This window comes from Centruroides sculpturatus, unplaced genomic scaffold (assembly GCF_000671375.1).
Source record: "Centruroides sculpturatus isolate CEXI.00-Female unplaced genomic scaffold, Cexi_2.0 scaffold805, whole genome shotgun sequence".
NCBI classification, from domain to species: domain Eukaryota; kingdom Metazoa; phylum Arthropoda; class Arachnida; order Scorpiones; family Buthidae; genus Centruroides; species Centruroides sculpturatus.
The window spans coordinates 381,589-402,869 of record NW_019385299.1 but is presented as its reverse complement, the minus strand read 5'-3'; the positions used below and the strand labels follow the sequence as shown (position 1 = coordinate 402,869).

The window sequence follows — 21,281 nt, the reverse complement described above, 5'->3', positions numbered from 1 at the left end:
ATATGATGATCGCTGACCTAAGCTAAATTCCTCGGCCCTTGATAGTTTGGGCATCGTCTTATAGGGAAGATATGTGCTAAAACTGTAAAACTTCGGCGAAAATTTATACCTGGTCATATCTGCCGAATATACGGTAATTAAAGTTTTGAATAAACTGAATCAACTAAATTTTCATATTAGATTATTTAGAAAACAATTATTATTCGAAAAATTGACCGTGTTTTAATTTAAAGCCTGTCATTGAGTTGTCTACGACTTTGAAAATCGCTGAATTTAAATCGGGCGAACACTCCAAAAATATCTGCAGAGAGCTGGTCTGTCTGGGATAATTCGGGCACCGTCCTCACCATCCTGCCCAACCCAGGATAGACATGGTTCAAAAGGCCCACTTACAACCCAAAGGCAGTAGGAGCCAAATGACAAAGTAAATTTACATTAATTATTTTTCGATTTATTCATTATATTAAAAATATTTTTTAACCCAAATTTTATCTTTAGTTTATAGAAACCTCAACATCAGGTTTACAATTGTATATGCTATCCTACAATGACAATACATGCTTAATTTGAATCGGTCTTTTAAAAAAAAAATTTTACATTAATTAATTTAGAAGTTTAGTGTTGTGTTGCAAATTATATAATAGGCCTATTTAATTATTTGTACAATTTAATTAAAATATTTCAAACTATGTATTAATTATTACTAATCCTTCTGTAAAATATTATTTTCTTTTGTGTACCAATGTGCAAAAATTTTGTTTACAATAGTCCTATTCTATTATTTGTATGATTAAATTTGAATTTTCCAAATTATGTAGTAGTAATTATTTATTTATTTATTTATAAAATGTTTTATCTTGTGTGCAACAATTTTCAAAGAAATTTTGTATTTCTTTTCATTGAAACCATGTCTTTATTTTCTTTTTGCAATTCACAATGAAGTGACATCCTAATACACTATACTTGAGATAACAAATTCATATTGACAGGAAAATTTAAAATGAAAAAAACAATTAAATAAATGGCTGTATAGAAAATATAGTGTCTTAGAATAGCACTTTATCATTCAAAAAGAAATTTTCTTTGTAAATTTATATTCTGGAAGAATTTTGGGTTCTAAAAGTATTCTGCATCCCTGGCTAGATGGCTGAAGTAATTAATGCATCAACATCCACTCTGGGGAACCTGGGATTGGATACAAATAGTCAAAAACTTTGGGGATTTTTTGGAAGTTATCTGTCCTGGATACATTGAGCCCCATGCCTTATCATTATTGTGGGCCCAACCAAACCATGGTGAGAAGGATTAACAGATTCAATTAGTGCCAACAAAGTAGAGAGCATCAAAAATCAAAAATGAAAGTTTACAAAATCATTAGAAACAATAAGAAAATTGTTCAATGTTACTTATTTAGACTTCATTCATAAAGTGTAATAATCTTACTATCCTATCATCTATACTAATTTGAAAGTGTCATTCTATGTCTTTGTTTCACAAGCATGATAAAGTGCATTCAATCAGACACTGGGCAGCTTTTTATCCTCTATTTGTTCTTTTTTAGTTGATATACATTTCGGGCCCACAATGCCCCTCCTCAGTCAACTTCTGTCCTGTATTACACATTAGCTAATTTTGAGTGATGTTCTAACATAGTTTATTAAAATTAGGTGTATGCATGATTATAGATTTTTCTTTTCCTTTCATTCTGTTGTGTTCTTTTAAGACAATTAAAAGATTGTAAATTATTAAAAGACTTTTTGTTCTTAACAAGAAGTCTTTTCATCAACAATACACATTTAGTTTAAACATTCCAGAAGGTTTCTTGTAGAAAGGAAACTTTCCCTTCTGCACAAAAAGAAAAACAAAGAACAGAAGAAATCAATAATGTAGTTTATTCAATTCCATGTACATGTAACACCAAAAAATATTATATAGGAGAGACTAAATGAAAAATGAAAGTTAGACTTAAGGAACATATAGCAAATTTAAAATACTGCAGGAACAACTCTGTGTTCTATGAACACTGTACACTATATAATTGTAACATAGACAAAAACAATATAAAAATTTCACAATAAGAAAAAGATGAATACAGTAGAAAATTTAAAGAGACTATAGAGATTCTGAATAATAAAAACAGTATAAACAAAAATCTTAACATCAAAATAAATGAGAACTGGTTACAAACATTGTAAAGAAACTGAACATAAAATTAAATAAGTATAAGCTTGGAGTTGGAAATATTAAACATTGTAATAAAAAGAACTATCATAAAAAAGAACTATTGTAAAAAAGATTATTATATTTTCATCATAAATGTATTTAAATTAGTTATGCATTACTAACAATGACCTGTGAAAATTGGGAAAGAAAAATATTGGCAGATGTTATTAAAAAATAATATCTCTTAATGACTTATAATTTTTTGATAATGAAAAATTTGGAAAAATCTAGCTATAGTTTAATCCTCTAAATAAATAGTAAATTAGGAATTTGNTTATAAATAATTTATATTCAAATTACACCAAGACATCGTCAACGTATCTTTTAAAATACATAATTTGTCTTGGTAATTTGGAAGAATAACCGAAAAATTGATGAGTTTATCAACATGATCAACAACAACGATGATGGTCTCATGCTGAAGATTGAAGAAAAATGTGCGTCACGGATACATTTTTTAGATGTTGACATTGAATTTAAAGAAGGACATTTGACCAGTAATGTGTACGTAAAACCGACGCATAGCACTCTGTACATTCCTTCTAACTCTAATGATCCCTACTAATACAAAATGGCTGCCTTCCGTGCCCTTATCCAAAGGGCTTTTCTCTATTGCAGTAATGTGTTGGATAGGCAAAAAGAAATTAATAGAATATTACATTTGATTCTGGTGAAACCGTGTTGTTGGTATTATGCTGTTTCACTGTAGACACACTAAGGCTACGTTACTCAACACTTGGCAGATTATTCACCACTTTATTCAGTTGGGACGCTTTTTACATTTCGCGTTTCGGGCATTGGCTCCTCTTCAGCCAACTAAACGTAAAAAATAATAAAACATGAGAAGAATATACAAAAAAACGCGAGTAAAACATTTCGTAGATAAAACGTTTTTTAAAAAATGGTTCTAAAAAACATACCACAGAGCACAAATCACGAGCGTACAGATGTCGTACAGGATGGACAGTTTCATATTCTATATATCACATGGAGAACAAACAGGGTCGAAGATAACAGCTTGACTACGGGGCTGTCAAATANTTTATTCAGTTGCGACGCTTTTTACATTTCGCGTTTCGGGCATTGGCCCCTCTTCAGCCAACTAAACGTAAAAAATAATAAAACATGAGAAGAATATACAAAAAAAACGCGAGTAAAACATCTTGTAGATAAAACGATTTTTAAAAAATGGTTCTAAAAAACATACCACAAAGCACAAATCACGAGCGTACAGATGTCGTACAGGATGGACAGTTTCATATTCTATATATCACATGGAGAACAAACAGGGTCGAAGATAACAGCTTGACTACGGGGCTTTCAAATATGGCGTTCTTATAGTTTATACAAAAATTCGGATTGGCTGTCAGGTAATGGAAGTTTTTTTTTCGGATTCAAAAGACGTTACTTAATCAACATATAAAACAGTTACTATTAAAAAATTCAGAATAGATAATTAATAAAAATATATTTTCATTTACGAAGGCAGCCAATTAACTTAAAAANCTACGGGGCTTTCAAATATGGCGTTCTTATAGTTTATACAAAAATTCGAATAAATAAATTGAAAATGACAACATATCTTAACAATATTTGTTTTACCTGTGGCCAATATTTGCATATTACACTGAAATTCACGCAATAACTGTTGTCACTCTTTTTTCGAACGAGTTTCACAAAGTCATCTTAGCGATATTATTTAGACTGTCAATTTACAAAGAACATATTTAAAGCCATTACATTAGATTGTACAAACCGGTAATTAATATTTGTATTACTTACAGTTCATATAGACATCAAAATTCACACGTTTTCAGTTGTAGCTTTTCGTTAAACCACTCTCGTGTACAGTTTTTGCAACGACACTATTTGATATACTAATTTACATATTTAAGTTAGCTGACCCTTGAACCAATTTCAGTATGTAATATAAAGTGGTGTATAAACAGGAATTATTATATTAATCTTAACTTAACTTATTACTTTACAATTATTTATATATTTATGAACATTAAACTTAGGTGATTTCCTTCTTAATTACAACCAATCAGCATCAACGTAGTTACAATATTTTTATCCAGTTCTCACTAATTTTAATGCTTAAATTTTTATTTATACAATTGTTATTTTTGTTTTTAATAATCTCGACGCTTTCTTTGAATTTTCTGTTATATATTTTGTTCTCTTCGTGTAGAATCTGTACGTTAGCTTTATCTATATTGCAGTCGTTTAGCACACAATGATCATGGAAAACAGAGTTCAATCGGTGGTACTTTAAATCTGACATATGTTCTTTTACTCTCAGTTTAAGTTTTCGTTTTGTTTCTCCTATATAAAAGCTGGTGTTTTTACAGGTACAAGGTATTTTATATACAATATTTTTCGTCTCTTCTTTATCTATTTTTTGTTTTTTAATACTCTGTTTGGCCTTTAGTCTGGAAAATAGATTTTCATACTTGGGAGCAAGTTTCATATTGTTTTTCTTCATTTCTGTATCTATTTGCTCATACATATTTTTTATGTAAGGGAAACCTATATATTTCAGTTTTGTTTTTCCATCGATTATTCTAATTTTTTTATCGTTTATTCCGGTAGCATTATCTATTATTTTTTGCCATTTATTAATTAATCTCATAGATATTCATTTATATTGAATTTTTCTTTAAAATTATTTATATGTTTATTTTTAATAATTTCGTTACTGGTTCTATTTTGTATTTTCGTATACTCCATATGAAAAACATTCTTTTTAATATACATAGGTATATTAGAGTTGTATCTTATTGTAGTTTCAATTGAACACGGTTTCTTGTAAGGTTCGAATTCAAGCTTGTTTTTTATCCTTGTAATTACTACATCAATATAGCGTATACTATTATGAACATTATTTTCTTCTTCTATTGTAAATTGTATTGTCGTGTCTATATTATTTATTATTTTTTCTATTTCCTTAATATTAATTTCTGTATTGTTGTATATAATTAAAACATCATCGACGTATCTTTTATAATATTTTATACCGGGTATATTTCTAATTCTTTCGTCTATTTCGATTATTACAATTTCTGCGAGTTTTGGTCCGATGACCGACCCCATACTAATACCATCCTCTTGTGTATAATATTTTCCTTCTAATTGAAAATAATTACTTTTATATGTAAATTCTAACAGTTCTATAATATCAGGTTCTACATTTATTTTCTTAAGTTGATTCTCTATGAGTTTCCATTTTATTGATGGATACATATCTGTCACATCCAGACTGGCTATTTTATATGTGTTTTCTATTATAACATGTTTGAGATCATCTAGAAGGTCATCTGTGTTTTTGATGGAGTATTTCGAGTTTTCGTAATCTTTGAGCTTTTGTTTCAAGAATTTTTCCAAGTTATATAATACGGCAAATTTAAAGTCTACTATTGGTCTTACATTTTCGTCTTTCTTATGGGTTTTAAGCTGTACATTTAATCTTGGCGTTCTATCATTATATCCTCATACAGGATAAAACCTTTTTCATTTTTGGTAATTTTTTTAAGTTTTTGTAATTTTGTAATTCTATTTTTTAATTCTCCATATATTATATCTTTACGGTTAATCGGTAGTTCTCTAAATTTATTTCCTTTTACTATTTCAAGTTTTCTTAACTTTATTCAAACTTGAGTCGCTACAATAACTTGTTTAGATTTATCTGCTCTTATAATATTTATCTTATTCTCATTTATGCAATTTTTCTATATCGTTTTTATGTTTATAATAATTTTTATCCTTTATCTTCATTTTTCCTTTTTCTTTTATAGCATATTTTTTTAATTATATTACTGAAGTTAATTTTTAGAATTTTTGAATCTACCTCTGTTAACTCATTGCACAGACGATTTAAATTTGGTACTATGTCTATTACTTCTCAATCATTAGGTCCATTAAAGTCCAAACCTTTTTGCATTGTCTCAAGGACATCATTAGGTATGTTAATTTGTGTTTTATTCAACACTAGAGATCTTTTCCATTACAATATATCTTCTATAGAAGGATAATTAAATTTTTAAACTAATTTTTTATGTTTGTTCATTTTATATTTATCAACATTATTTCTCTGTGAGTTCCTTGTTTAATCCCCTTTATCTTCAAAATTAACGTTCTTTTTCCTTTTGTTGTATTACATATCGCTAGATCTCTAGGGTACAGAGAAAATATGATAACAACATTGATCAGAAAATACAAAACAAACAAAACTAAAACGCAAAATGGCGATTTCAGCAAAATCACCAAGTTCATGTATGACAGAAAGAGAAAAGCCATCATGAAAGAAATCTCAGCCCGCAAAGAGTCCAGGTTAATTTTCAAGAAAGTTCCTAATCTGTACAAATTAGAAAAAAATGACAAAGACAGCATAGATAAAGAAAAAAACAGCAGGAGTATACAAGATTCCATATGAAAATCGTCAACTGGACATTAATAAAAATTATATTGGTATCACTAATATAAGTTTAAAAGTCAGATTAAAAGAACACAAATACAATATCAGCAAGGGGTCTAACGCCACAATACTATCGCAATTGGCGCAGGCTGAGGGCTCAATCGTCAAGTGAGACGAAGCAAGGATTATTAAACCAGTACATTCACCGACTTTGGCGATTTGCGCGGAAAAAATTGAAATATACAAGAGCAGATTCCATGATACATGCATTAATTCTAGGGATGCTGAAGGGTTGTTTTCCACCTGGAAGTACCTAATCAAACGATTGGACAGATCTTAATGCCTTGTTTTTAATTAATAATTTTTTAGCATATCTTGCGTTATATCTAATTTTGCATAATGTATTATTATATTACGTTTTTAATATTCTTCTGTTTTTGAAAATATTATTCATAAAAAAATTACTCGTTATGTAGATAAATATAACATTATGAATAGTAGACAGTATGGTTTCAGACAAGGAAGCCGTCAATGTAGTCTGAAAAAGTTGGCAGAATTCATTCTTCGTTCTAAGCCGTTGTGAATTGTTATCGGCAAGGGTATGTAGTTAGCGAATGATTCATATATTTGAATAATTTAAATTATAGAAATTGGTAGACTGCATGTGGTTTGCATCATATGTAACCAAAAGAAAACTGATAAAATTGGCGACTATTTGTCAAAGACCTAGTGTTTTTATTTAATAAATGTTTCAATGGCTATTTTGATTTTATAAGTTATTGTGCATTAGTTATGGACATTTAACTATACTAGTAAAAAATATACATGTCAAATAAGACTGTTTATGAAAATTTATTTGGAACTGTTTCAAAAATAGATTACGCTTTATATAACATTAATTATTAGAAACTACAGAACCGATAAAAGTTAAGAGATTTTATATTAAAACAAGTGTCGCAGCATTATGTTGAATAAATCATTATACTGCATGAATGTATCGAAGTGGTTAACATTAACAACTGAATTTAAATAAAAGAAAAATAACGAACCTAACCTAAACTAACCTAACCTAACCTTTTCAATTACTGCATTTTTTACCATTTTGAAATATCATAACCTTTGACTTGCGTGGATTTATCTTTAACAAATTCTGTTTACAATAGTTAGTAATTGGTTCATTTTGTTCTTGAAATGCCACTTTATTTGGAGGTTTTTACTCTTTTTTCCCCTTTGATCACTAAGAGAGATAAGAAAATAATTTAAAGATACAACGAAAGGATTTGGCAATCAACTTATTCATCTCGGATATCTACATTACTGTTTACTCGTGCACCATAGAAAATCAAGGAGCAGCTTGTAGTATAAATTACTTTTCATTTGGATAACTATGTTAATTTTCTATTGGCTATGAATATGCCTTAAAACCAAACTTATCATAACGACCACAAATGACTTTAAGGTGACTGTTTTATCATTTCATTTTTATTGACATATATAATCATCTCTCTTCATATATGGGTACATTATTATATAATAATTAATTTAAATAATCACCCTCAAAGTCATTATGATAAGTTTGGTTTTGAGACATATTAATAGTAAATAGCAAATTAAGGAGAAGCTTGCATTGTGATTTCAGTTGCCACTTCTTACTTCTACACCATGCATACATTTGCCTTTTGGTATCTCTGCTGTATTGTATAGAATATATCAGACTAATATTTTTTCATAATTGTGACATCTCATATCTTTGTAAATAAACTAGCTTTATTGTAATTATAAATCATTCTTTTCTCTTTATCTTAACTAGATAATAGTTTAAATTGTTAACTAATTAAAATACATATCCTGTTTTGCAAGCACCTTTTTAATTGTAATTAATAAATTATAGTTGTTTGTGTCATTACTTTTTTGTGATGTTTCAAATGCACAAAAAAATGAACCACTGTTATATGAGAGAAAATATATTAAACAGAAATAAATTAACTAAATAATTAGAAAATTTACTATAAAAATGTATAATATTTACTTAAAGTTTAGTTGTTTTTTTTTTTTTTTGTTTTACTCATGCACTAAGAGGGTCGTTTTTTTCATACCCATTGTGGGTTTGACTGAGCCTGCAGTGGAGTGACCATGTGACAAGGGATGAAACAATTACCTGGGGTGAAACAATTACCTAAACATTCCTGCAGTTTCTCCCACCAGACACTGTCCTGGATCCTCAGAGTGGTAGGTTGAGGTCATAATCACCTCCTGTTAAGCCTCAAACATCTATTTCATCAATGATTTCTATTTAAAACTGTTAAAATATATGAACTTTGGATTCGGACTTGATGAGTTTTAGATCAAGTATCAATCTCTGCTAACTCAGACTAATTGGAGGTGAAGGTTGTCCTGGTTAGAAGTATTTATTTTATTTACTATTACAGGATATGAGCTCAAAAATTTTATGACTACAGCAGTACAGTAACATAATGAGTGGTATTTCAAAGACTTCCAGATATCAAAAATGTTCATTAATTATAATTGTTCTGTTGTCAACAAACTTCAGATTACTGTTTTAAAAAACTTTTTGAGTTGCAAGGGTCACTTTAGTTCATACAAGACTGCAAGCACCAAGTTAAAATCGTCAAAAATTTGGTATGGGACCTGGGACTAGAGTGGACTTTTTTTCACAAATGAAATACATAGAGAATGTTTTCTTATTAACAAATTAGTCTTAAAAGAATTTTTTTTGTTATTAAAAATTACATTATAGGCATAGGAACACTAAGGATCCCTAAGTTTTTTTTTGAGCCTGAGGAAATTCTGCAGCTTTTCCTTTGATTACCCTGGCTAGAAGTGCTGTATTGGCAACAGTTTCATAAGCAGAGACAGCAAAAATTAGTTCTGTCTCAGACAAATTATTGTCAAGTGGCACTGATACTTTCTAGGGTTGTTGGCCAGATGCTACTCGCCTTAAGGTCGACCTCAAGGTGAAAGGTTATGACTTCCGCTTTGCCCATGTTTTGTCAGGATGATGTGAGAAAGCCTTTTTACGTATGGAAGTAGTGGTTTGCTGGATGCAAAGAGATCTGCACAGAGACCGAAGTGACTAAATTTACACGTTTATTTTAACAAAGACCGACGTCTTTGTTAAAATAACAAAGACGTCGGTCTTTGTTATTTTAACAAACAATGCTTACAAACAAGCCTAAAGGATGTACTGAAGTTCTTCTGAGGAAAGTTCATTTCGGATGATCCGGAATGTTTGCACAGCAGTCAGTGAGCATTCACCTGTTCTTTCAGAGATGCTCTGAGAAGATTCGGATGTGGGAAGTCCTGGAGCAGAGAAAACATCATCAGGAATTATGTCCTTTGTTGCCCCTGCGCTCAGAGTCTTTGGGGTTTCTCCTTTGTTCTTCGTTGACATATCTGTTCTCGATCATAGCCTCTTTGTGTCCTTGAGATCCTGGGCTTTTATATTATTTTCACTTGAAATTCAGAGGTTTTGGTTGGTCCAAATGGTGGTCCCCTGTAACTTCATTGGTCCCTGGTCTGTTACTAGGGACATGATTCAGGACAGGGTCACCGAACACCTCCAAAAACCCCCATCCGGGCCACCATCCCCCCAGAGTCATTTCAAGCCCTTCCCTGGGTGACAGTCTCGTAAATTTGGGTTTAATGTACCAGTATTTTCCTGACTCTGGGAAGGCGCAGCTGGGTCCAATTAGTCCCAACCGCCGTCTCCTCAAAAGCGAGAGTCCACAAACTCTCGCTTTGAACTCTATATAAGATGACCGTCAATTTCTCTCCCACCTTTCATGATCTGCAATTGAGGATTTGTCAATTTAGTCCAGGATTGCAATAATTAAATCGTCTCACACCCCATTCCTTTGCCACCCCAGTGTTGTTTGCTAAATAAGTTACCGATTTATTGGCCTTAACTCGACAGCCAGCTTCTCGGGGTTGATGTCCCAGCCTCACAAGTTTATGAAAATTCTGTCACTTTTCCTTTTATTCTGTACCCGATTATTTGTTAATAAATGATTTTTATACAAAATATATGTACCTAATAATGTAATAATTTCAAAAAATATACATATTTTTTAATTGTGTTATATTGACTTACATAAATTGTATGATAATATAACTAAATGCTGATTGATGATGTCATTGAGCTGTAGAAACAGAATATAGTATAACAACATTTTACAAGCTTCGTTGGCTTACTTAGGATGAAGCATAAAATTTTGATTTTTATTAAGTTGTAAATATTGTGCAACATTGTCCTCAATGGAATCTCTTGTGCACCAATAGAGCACTCTTCTTTTTGGATTTTTCATCCTACAGATACTAGAAGAGCTTTTTTACGATTATTACGGGTCCGACTAGGCCCGTAATGGGATATATAGGGGGTTAGAGATGAGATTCAACATATTCAGGTCAAAATATCTGTAAAAATTTCAGGATTCGACCTAGGTTTCCACAAAGTAGGTTGATGCCTTTACTATCTATGTAATCTGGCCATCAATAAGAGCATTAAAAACACTTTTGCTCCTCTTTAATAATGATATATATTATCTACAGGATGGTTATAATTAAATTAGTCCTTATCTGAGCCCAGTTCTACTGGATATACATTAATGAAACTTGTTGTTTTCTACAGTAACTTGCATAACATTACAACATTACTTCTTGAAGTGCCATATTTTTGTCTATTGGTGAAAATTTGAACTAATTTTTGTTTTCCAGAAATTTATTCCCCATGGTGTGAATAGCACATATACGAAGTTTCATTGACACATATCCATCATAACAGGTGTGAGTAGGGTCATTTTAATAACTGTCATATATAAGATATAAGCATTGCTATCAAAATTATCTTGGCTGTTTTGTAGATTTATGTAAAAACGGTTGTTTTCTTTTCATTTTAAAGCAAACTTTAGTCATTTGCTGCATTTTTTAAAATCAAACATTGAGAATTAAAACTTACTTTCACATAGTTTCAAGCCTCGGAGAAATCTGTAAATTTAAAGAACAGTGTTTAGTAAATGACGCTCATACGGAATGTATGTACTCCAGTAATCCGGAAGTATCTCATCACGTCTGCAGATGTGCCACCTGTTATGAAAAAGGATATTCTAACCGGAAAGAAAAATGCATTCGAGGTATTTTTTTTAAATTGTATTATTACGTCTCCAAAATAATTGAATTCAAACATGAGATTTCTTCTAGTTTATCAGACGACCGTGTATGAGAAGAATGCCAAAATTTTACGCTTTTTTGGTAATGGTGACATTACCAAAAAAGCGTAAAATTTATTATTACTAAATGGGTATTATACCTAACAACAATTTAGTAATATAACTAAGTTGTTATTAGCTATAATGCAATCTAATTTCTAGAATTTTCATATCAGGTTTTTCCAACTTATATAAGCACATAGGTAAAAGGTTTAGAATTTTTCATCTTATCTCCTATTCACAAAAAATAATATCATAACTGAATTAAAAAACAGAGCAGTATTCTACAACTAAGGAATAAATAATTCATAGAAGAATTTACATCAGATAGACCCTATCAAAATTTTCCACAACAGCAAGTACATGTAAAATATATTAATACTAGAATTCGTTTTGGCATATCTTTAAGTTAGTAATTTACTAAATGTGATTAATGATATTTAATTCAAATACAGTTTAATTTCAACACTGTAATTAATGCATTTGTATCGTAGTGTATATTTTACTGCTAAAACTCGAAAGTCGTTAATGTGTACATTACTTAGCTAATCTGCAGATTAACTAGGGTGATCCGTTAAAGTTGCTAAAATTGTTCTATCTCTCAAATTACCTAGGTAATGTGCAAATTACCTACTAGGCACTCGGTAAAGTGGAAGTAACATATTTGCTGGAACAACAGCAACGTTTCTTTATTTAATTTTCGATATCTAAAGAATCAAGCTAATACAATCAAGAAATTAGTTGATAGAATCAATCATTAACCAATTAAAAAACTAATACAAAAAATCAAACGGTTTAAAATATTAATACAATTAGGGAAATTATTATATAGATAACCACATATGGAATTTCGGGACTTTGAGTATCTATCCGAACTGAGGGGACCGAGACGACTTCAACGATACCCTACTTTTAAACCGGAGACAAAAAATAATAAAGTTATCATACTTTTTCTGGTGATCGCATGATGTAATTGTGCAGTTAATGTTACCTATGGTGAGTAAAATGGCGGCTCGTCTCTGATTCCAGCAAACAGAAGAAAGGAAACAGTGGGACGCACGTTCTAACCTAACCTATTCTAATAAATTACCATAATTATTATCAACCGAATTATTAGAATAGGTTAGGTTAGGTTTGAACGTGCGTCCCCACTATTTCCTTTCTTCTGTTTGCTGGAATCAGAGACGAGCCGCCATTTTACTCACCATAGGTAACATTATCCAATTGTGCTTACTTATTGGTGCAGCCTAAACGTTGGTGACACTTTGAAGTTCAGAGCAATTGGTTTTTGCAACAATCACACCTATTTATGGTACATTTATTTGTGGCAAAGATCTTATTTTTACTTTACCGAGTGCCTAGTTGGTAATGTGTGGATTACGAAGCCACTCTGCACATTATCTAGGTAATTTGAGAAATGAAACAATTTTCGCAACTTTAACGGATCACCATAGTTAATCTGCAGGTTAGCTAGGCAATGTACACATTAACGACTTTCGAGCTTTAGCGGTAACATATATATTAATAATACAAATTTAATATTTCTAGAATAAGTATTTCAGATTATAATTTATTACACAATTTTCTCACATATATACACATCTGGATATTTAGATAAATTCATACTATTAAAATGACAATTTAAACTGTACAAAGTACATATAAAAATCGACTATTATGCAGTTTATAAACATGCAAAATACCAGAACTGGCAATTGTATAAAAAATATCTTGAAATCTGTCGTGAATCTTATCGAAAAATTCGGTGGCGTAATAACAATTACATGTGACCACCAACCCAAAGACAAAAGTCAGAATAACGAAATGTCTTTTTGCTGGAAACCATTGTTAGTATCTATCTTCATTTCTATATATTATGTCTCTGTCTTGGCTATTGTTATATTACCGAAAGAACAAACGCTTCCTTATTGCTTGGGGATGGTATACAAAACAACAAATCATCCAACGATTATAAAAATCATCATGGTTAACATACAAACTTTCACATTTTTAATCACACTTTATGTGGTTTATCTGAAAATAAGAAACATGCAATTTCATTGTCACGACAGAAATATAACACAAGAAACAGCAAATAAAATATTTCGGTTACAAAGTTATTTTTCCAAGGTGAATGCTTGTATTTTCGTATTTATAAATATAATTACACCAATACTGGTAATTAAGAAACGTTATCCGGTTATAAAAGAAGATAGTGGAGCATTATTCGTCAGTACATGCGCAGGTTTTATTTTATTAAGCATAACATGCCAGGTAGCTATTTTAGTTTATTTTACGATTGGTGCAACATTCTTTGTAATGATATATTATAAATTGGAAGCATTACTTAAGGAAATACATTTCATTCGGTTGCGACAACTACAATATATTCATGTTGTAAAGAGCATACAAAAAGAATACTACAAAATTGCCCTGGAAATAAAAAGCGTAAATGACATTGCAAGTATAATTACTTCAATCTTTTATGTATTCGTCATTAGTTGCATAGCTACTAATACTGTAATCATTATGCACACGTCTACGGAAGAGAAATGTATACAGGTATACCTCGAGTTACGTCGTTCCCGATTACACGTCGTTTGTCAAAAAAGTATATGGATAAAAAAAAATCTAGTTTAAGTCATTTTATTCGACTTTACGTCTGTCTGCCACAAATATTGAAGTCGTAATATCACTAGAAAAATGTTTAAAGCACATAAAATCATATTAAAATATATACATTTACAAGTATATACTGTATTTACAGTACATGCATTCGTAAATATAGATTACTTGTTNTAATTTGAGAAATGAAACAATTTTCGCAACTTTAACGGATCACCATAGTTAATCTGCAGGTTAGCTAGGCAATGTACACATTAACGACTTTCGAGCTTTAGCGGTAACATATATATTAATAATACAAATTTAATATTTCTAGAATAAGTATTTCAGATTATAATTTATTACACAATTTTCTCACATATATACACATCTGGATATTTAGATAAATTCATACTATTAAAATGACAATTTAAACTGTACAAAGTACATATAAAAATCGACTATTATGCAGTTTATAAACATGCAAAATACCAGAACTGGCAATTGTATAAAAAATATCTTGAAATCTGTCGTGAATCTTATCGAAAAATTCGGTGGCGTAATAACAATTACATGTGACCACCAACCCAAAGACAAAAGTCAGAATAACGAAATGTCTTTTTGCTGGAAACCATTGTTAGTATCTATCTTCATTTCTATATATTATGTCTCTGTCTTGGCTATTGTTATATTACCGAAAGAACAAACGCTTCCTTATTGCTTGGGGATGGTATACAAAACAACAAATCATCCAACGATTATAAAAATCATCATGGTTAACATACAAACTTTCACATTTTTAATCACACTTTATGTGGTTTATCTGAAAATAAGAAACATGCAATTTCATTGTCACGACAGAAATATAACACAAGAAACAGCAAATAAAATATTTCGGTTACAAAGTTATTTTTCCAAGGTGAATGCTTGTATTTTCGTATTTATAAATATAATTACACCAATACTGGTAATTAAGAAACGTTATCCGGTTATAAAAGAAGATAGTGGAGCATTATTCGTCAGTACATGCGCAGGTTTTATTTTATTAAGCATAACATGCCAGGTAGCTATTTTAGTTTATTTTACGATTGGTGCAACATTCTTTGTAATGATATATTATAAATTGGAAGCATTACTTAAGGAAATACATTTCATTCGGTTGCGACAACTACAATATATTCATGTTGTAAAGAGCATACAAAAAGAATACTACAAAATTGCCCTGGAAATAAAAAGCGTAAATGACATTGCAAGTATAATTACTTCAATCTTTTATGTATTCGTCATTAGTTGCATAGCTACTAATACTGTAATCATTATGCACACGTCTACGGAAGAGAAATGTATACAGGTATACCTCGAGTTACGTCGTTCCCGATTACACGTCGTTTGTCAAAAAAGTATATGGATAAAAAAAAATCTAGTTTAAGTCATTTTATTCGACTTTACGTCTGTCTGCCACAAATATTGAAGTCGTAATATCACTAGAAAAATGTTTAAAGCACATAAAATCATATTAAAATATATACATTTACAAGTATATACTGTATTTACAGTATATGCATTCGTAAATATAGATTACTTGTTTCTGTACTGTATTAAAAACTAAAATTTATTTGTAAGCTTAAAATAGATCCTTATTAAACATATATTATAAAAATGCATTAATAAATAAAATACAGAACCGGAATTGGTAATTTATGGTTAAGCCTAGTGACAAGTAGATTTAGAGACAAGTAAATTCGACTTACGTTGTTTTTCGATTTAAGTCGTACTCCTGGAACCAATTACCGGCGTAAGGCGAGGTATACCTGTATTTTATATTTATTTGGTAATATCACTTATTGCTCTGATCTCACTTCGCAACGGCTTCAATAATACCTACGTCGGAAAGAAGTTTCAAATGTTTTTAGGTGCAGAAAATTTATGAAAGTATTATTTCACGATTATACAGTATTTTCGAAGTTTAGAAATGAGTATTAAGATTCAATTTTACTTGTTTTAGGCTAGGAAATATCTGGAAGAGTCTAGGAACTTTGACACACTGAATTTATCGTTTGTGGAGAAAATGCGGGTAAGAGACAATTCTACATAATATTTTACTTTACTTGACAATATTATTAAGTACTGAGTAAATCTGAAACACTGAATAAATTTTATTATTTACAGCTTTTGTGTTTTCTCAAGAGATTGGGATCGAGGCAATTGGGAATAGAAGTTTTGGATTTCACAATAACTAAGGAATTTGCTTTCAGGGTAAAATACTTTTCTGGTATTATCATACGAAACGTCTAAAAGAAATAAAAATTGTTAACGGTATTTGAATTCGGAATTTCAGTTATTGAAAACAACTTTTAATTTCTTCGGAACTCTGAAAAATCTAAATGGTTTTGGACAGACCGAAGTCTCTCTTTCTGCCAATGGCACTGATAAATTGAATTTAATGATTCAAAATCTGACTTAAATGTAAACATTTACTCAACAGCAAACACTTCGTAACTGACGGATCCGAAGTAAATTATATCGATTTGAAAATTTTATAATATGGTTTCATTTTACATAATCCGTTGTCGTAATCCATAATCTGCCGCGGTTTTAGGTTTAATAATTGCCCATTAAAAGAACTTTTCGTCATTTTTGAATAAAATGCAAACATTTTCGGCTTTTTTCTGCGATAAAAGACAAAGGTGATTTACGTAACTTTTTTAAAAATTTAATTATTAAAAACTTGATTTTCGACTTTAATAATTTTGCTGTACATTCCATTAGTTTACAAAATAATAATAATAATAATATGAAATAATAATGTTAGAGTAAATGCAATAAGTAAAACATATTTCGTTTTTCATACGTCACTCGCACCAGAAGGGATTATTGTGTTTAGGAAATGTCGTACATTAAAATAATTAACGAGAAACGACAATGAAAAATAGAATAAACGGTAATGAGGCTATCCAACAGTTGTTTTACGTCATGATACGTTTCAATACAACAGTAAAAATAAGCATTTGAATACTTACAAAGAGGCCCACACCCCCAATTCGTCACTATTAAAAATATTACCTATAATAATCGGTTTTGAAAGGAAGAGTGGGAAAAGTGTGTATATAACGTTAAATATTTTTATTTTTGGTAATTCTAAGCTTGCTAACTTTATCTGTTAAAAACATATTTTAAGTGCAAAGCTTATGACTGCTCCCATGTATTCAGAATCACAGTAGATATTGTAACACGACAGACAAGTAATTAGTTTCTGGAAATTAGAAGTATATACAGTAGAGCATCGATTGTTTAAATACCTACCAACAGAAACGTCGGTTAACCGAAAGCGTTGAAGTCAGCAAATTCAAATTTTTGCTAGTGCTGTGTTGTTGCAATATTTGGCTACGTCTTGGGCTACTTCAATATTATTTTTGTTTGTGTTCGTGTTTTAGCTGGCAGCACTGGCGCGATCATATTGTATCGTTAAAAATTATTTCTTTATTCTGTACAAACAAAATAAACATATTGAAAAATATAAAAACAAAAAAGATTATATTTCGGAAGTTAATCTAGTATCAAAACGTTCCTAGTCACACATGTCCAGAGGATACTGAAGGGCATGCCAATACTTGAACGATGCTTTTTTTCTAATCGTGAGCTATATTCTAGGACCTTGCATCGTAATTGGTGTGTTTTGCTTCAGCTCATCAGAGAATATAGCCCAAGGGCTGACATATCCAGAATAAACCCAAGAAAAATAGTTTTTCTCTGTTGTGTCCAGGCGTGAGTCGTGCTGAATCGGAATGTTTTTCAACTTCCGAAATATATATATTTTTTCAATATATTTATTTTGTTTGTGCAAAATAAATAAATAATTTTTAACGTATTGTTAAAAATTATTTATTTATTTTGCAATAGCCACGATTATTATATTAAAAATTTTCATTAGGTTTGACATCGACGAAAATCCAACGCAAAGCGTTACGCAACAGAGAAAAATTTCAACATCAGATACGTTAAACTATTTTTTCGTACGTAATCGGTTATCCGAACAATTTGAGTCCCCAATTGATTCGGATAAACGACGCTCTACAGTATCTCGGTAAGGAGAGGAAAACCTAGAGGTTGGCTAACTTAGAACTTCAAAGATCGCGGAAGTCTTGTAAGCTTCTCTCCTGTTAAATGAAGTTTCTTGCAGCCGTAGAGACAGTCTTAGTGCCAATCGCCCACACACGAAAGACTGACCCTCTTGACATCTTCCCTGTCAGCGACCTTGCAATATTTTGAAGAATTCTTGCAAGAAGGCCTCCGTACTTTCGGACGAAGGACAAACAGGCCTATAAGGATAACAATATGAAACCTATTATTAACTAAATGCTATAAAGACATTGCTTAATAGATTTTTATTATTACTGTACTTTACTGTTTTTGTGTATATGTGTCATGTAAACTGTGTAGCATCACTTGTGAAATATAAGAAACGTTAAAAAAATTATATGTTGAAAATTATTAGTTTTGGGGTGAAAGAAGAAATATCATTAATCATACATAATACTGTTTATAATTATTTACATAATTTATAACATTAAAACTAAATACAGTAGACCCCTTTATAACGCGGGTTACTATAATGCGGATTCCTATAACGCGGCGAAAAAATTGCGACAGTATTCGTATAAAGACGCTAAAAGGGACGCGTAAAACGCGGTAGAACGTCATCGCCGACTCGTGTGTCGACAGGATTGGTCGAATCTGGACCAATCGTAGACGAGCAGCCGAACTACTTACACGCTATGGAGAGTTTAGGTGTGTAAGTTGAGTTTACTATCGTCTGTACAGTATGCAAATTAGGTACTGTAAGTCTAATATAGTACTGTAATTTTATACATTTCTTGTGACAGAAACATTTCTTATTTAACGGCCATAAAAATTATTTCTATTAATGATGTCTCCAAAGTTCAACGAAATTTCAGCAGAAAAATAACTTATCAGAAAATACGCCCGCCGTTTCCGGCGCCGCTCCGTGACGAAAACAAGCTTAAGCAATGGCGTCGTCGAACGGTGCACATTCGGTAAGTAATCCTACAATTTTTTGTTTATAGCATAGTTTATACGGATTATTCCCAAAAAATTATACGTGTTTTGGAAATGTTGAGTCGAATTAGTGTAGAATCGATTAATTTTATGGAAAAAAACCTTTCAAACAGCCGTAGTACTTAAATTGCACAAGTGTAGGCTGTGATTGGCTTATGAATTTAAGGGTTTATACAACCCAAAATTCGAATAAAGTGGAACGTATCTACCGCGTTATAGGGGGGGTCTACTGTATAACAAGGTACACCAGCATTAAATTTTAATTATTATAGGAATCGAATTAGAACGAGTAATGGGATGGGTAAAATTCTCTAATGCAAAGTAATGATGATGAAAAATTTCCTAATACAAAATTTTTAGTGGATATCGAATCTGGATCTTTCTAGTTTCATAAAAGTGTCTTATATTGCTGACGGCTCTACGGGTAAGTAAAGGAAATGTTAAATATGTTTGAAAATTGCAGAAATGTAGATCTAAATTATGAATCCGCTCCTTTTCCCCGCTGATTTCCAATGCCAAATTTGTTTCATTCAAATCTTTTGTAACCATCTTCGATTTTTCATAATGGAAACTTTAGAAAAATGATTATGATTACAAATTCCAAGGTTTTTATAACGCCGTATGGTTAATCGAATCGTATTATCTGGAATTACGTATTATTCCTGTATCTAAATTCTCATTCTAATGAATACGAACAATACTTACTACTTGCATTCACGTTGTTAGACACCAAGTAACTATGCAGATTATATACAAAAGTTAAAAATGAACGCTGAAATTATTCGTTTAATAATGAAGTATATTAGAATGTTAAATCCAAGAATATTTGGCCATTTTCATCGCAATTTTCCACAGAATGCGAGTTTCTCATTTCAAAAAACGCAATGGATTGCGTGGTGTATACAATGACATACTGAAAAAGTAGTTTTAAAATATTTAGTCAAATTTATTATAGTCATAAATTTAAAACTTAATGCTTTATTGCAGTTGGCAACTTAAAGTAAGATATCACTAAGAGACAGCGAAGAGCACTTTGATCCTTAATGAACTCTAATAAAGCAAACTTTCGAGTTTATGGTATTTTAATTATATTTATTACATGTTAAAAAATAAAAAAATGTGAATTCTCTTACATTTACTTAAAACTGAGTGTTTACAGAAGAAAAAGAAATTTTTACTCTTGAATCCAATGTTTGCCTTCATAAGATAAAATAATATTAAAGGCTGAAAAACAAAAAAGGCTTTCATAAATATATTAATTAAATACATAATTTAAAAATCATAATTAATATTATTGAATACATTCATGTTATGCTGATCTGTCTGAAAATAAATGTCCAAGATACAGGAGTGAAATTCTTCCACTTAAGAAAAAGAAATATTTCATTAGGAACAATTATGAATATTCTTTTCTATATAAAAATGGGAAAAAACTAAAGAATACAATGGAATCAGGTCAGGGAAAAATCAAGATATTTCTGAAGAATTTTATCTAACGTTAATATGTTTACATGTGTAAAGTACTAAGTGATTTTTGCCTTTTACAACGATTAGAGACACGACTGTGGGCCGGAAATAGCCGTTACCTAACGGGTACTTTACGCGAATTCGCGTTAATGTGCCAGGCCTGGACTTTAAGTGTGCACTGAAAGAAATAATGGCAAAGTCAAAACCGATCCAATATTTAATAATTCTAATAGTGATTATGTACAAAAATTAGTAACAATCAAACAACA

The 21,281-nt window shown here is 30.7% G+C and overlaps 1 long non-coding RNA gene across 1 annotated transcript; it reads right to left on the bottom strand.

Moving 5' to 3' along the window:
- Positions 1–3,732: 3,732 nt before the first annotated feature.
- LOC111637345 lies at positions 3,733–4,067 on the bottom strand. Its single transcript, XR_002758673.1, has 3 exons — positions 4,006–4,067; positions 3,826–3,927; positions 3,733–3,754 (listed from the first exon to the last, which is right to left on the bottom strand). It is a non-coding gene; the product is annotated as an uncharacterized LOC111637345 (long non-coding RNA).
- Positions 4,068–21,281: the final 17,214 nt, after the last annotated feature.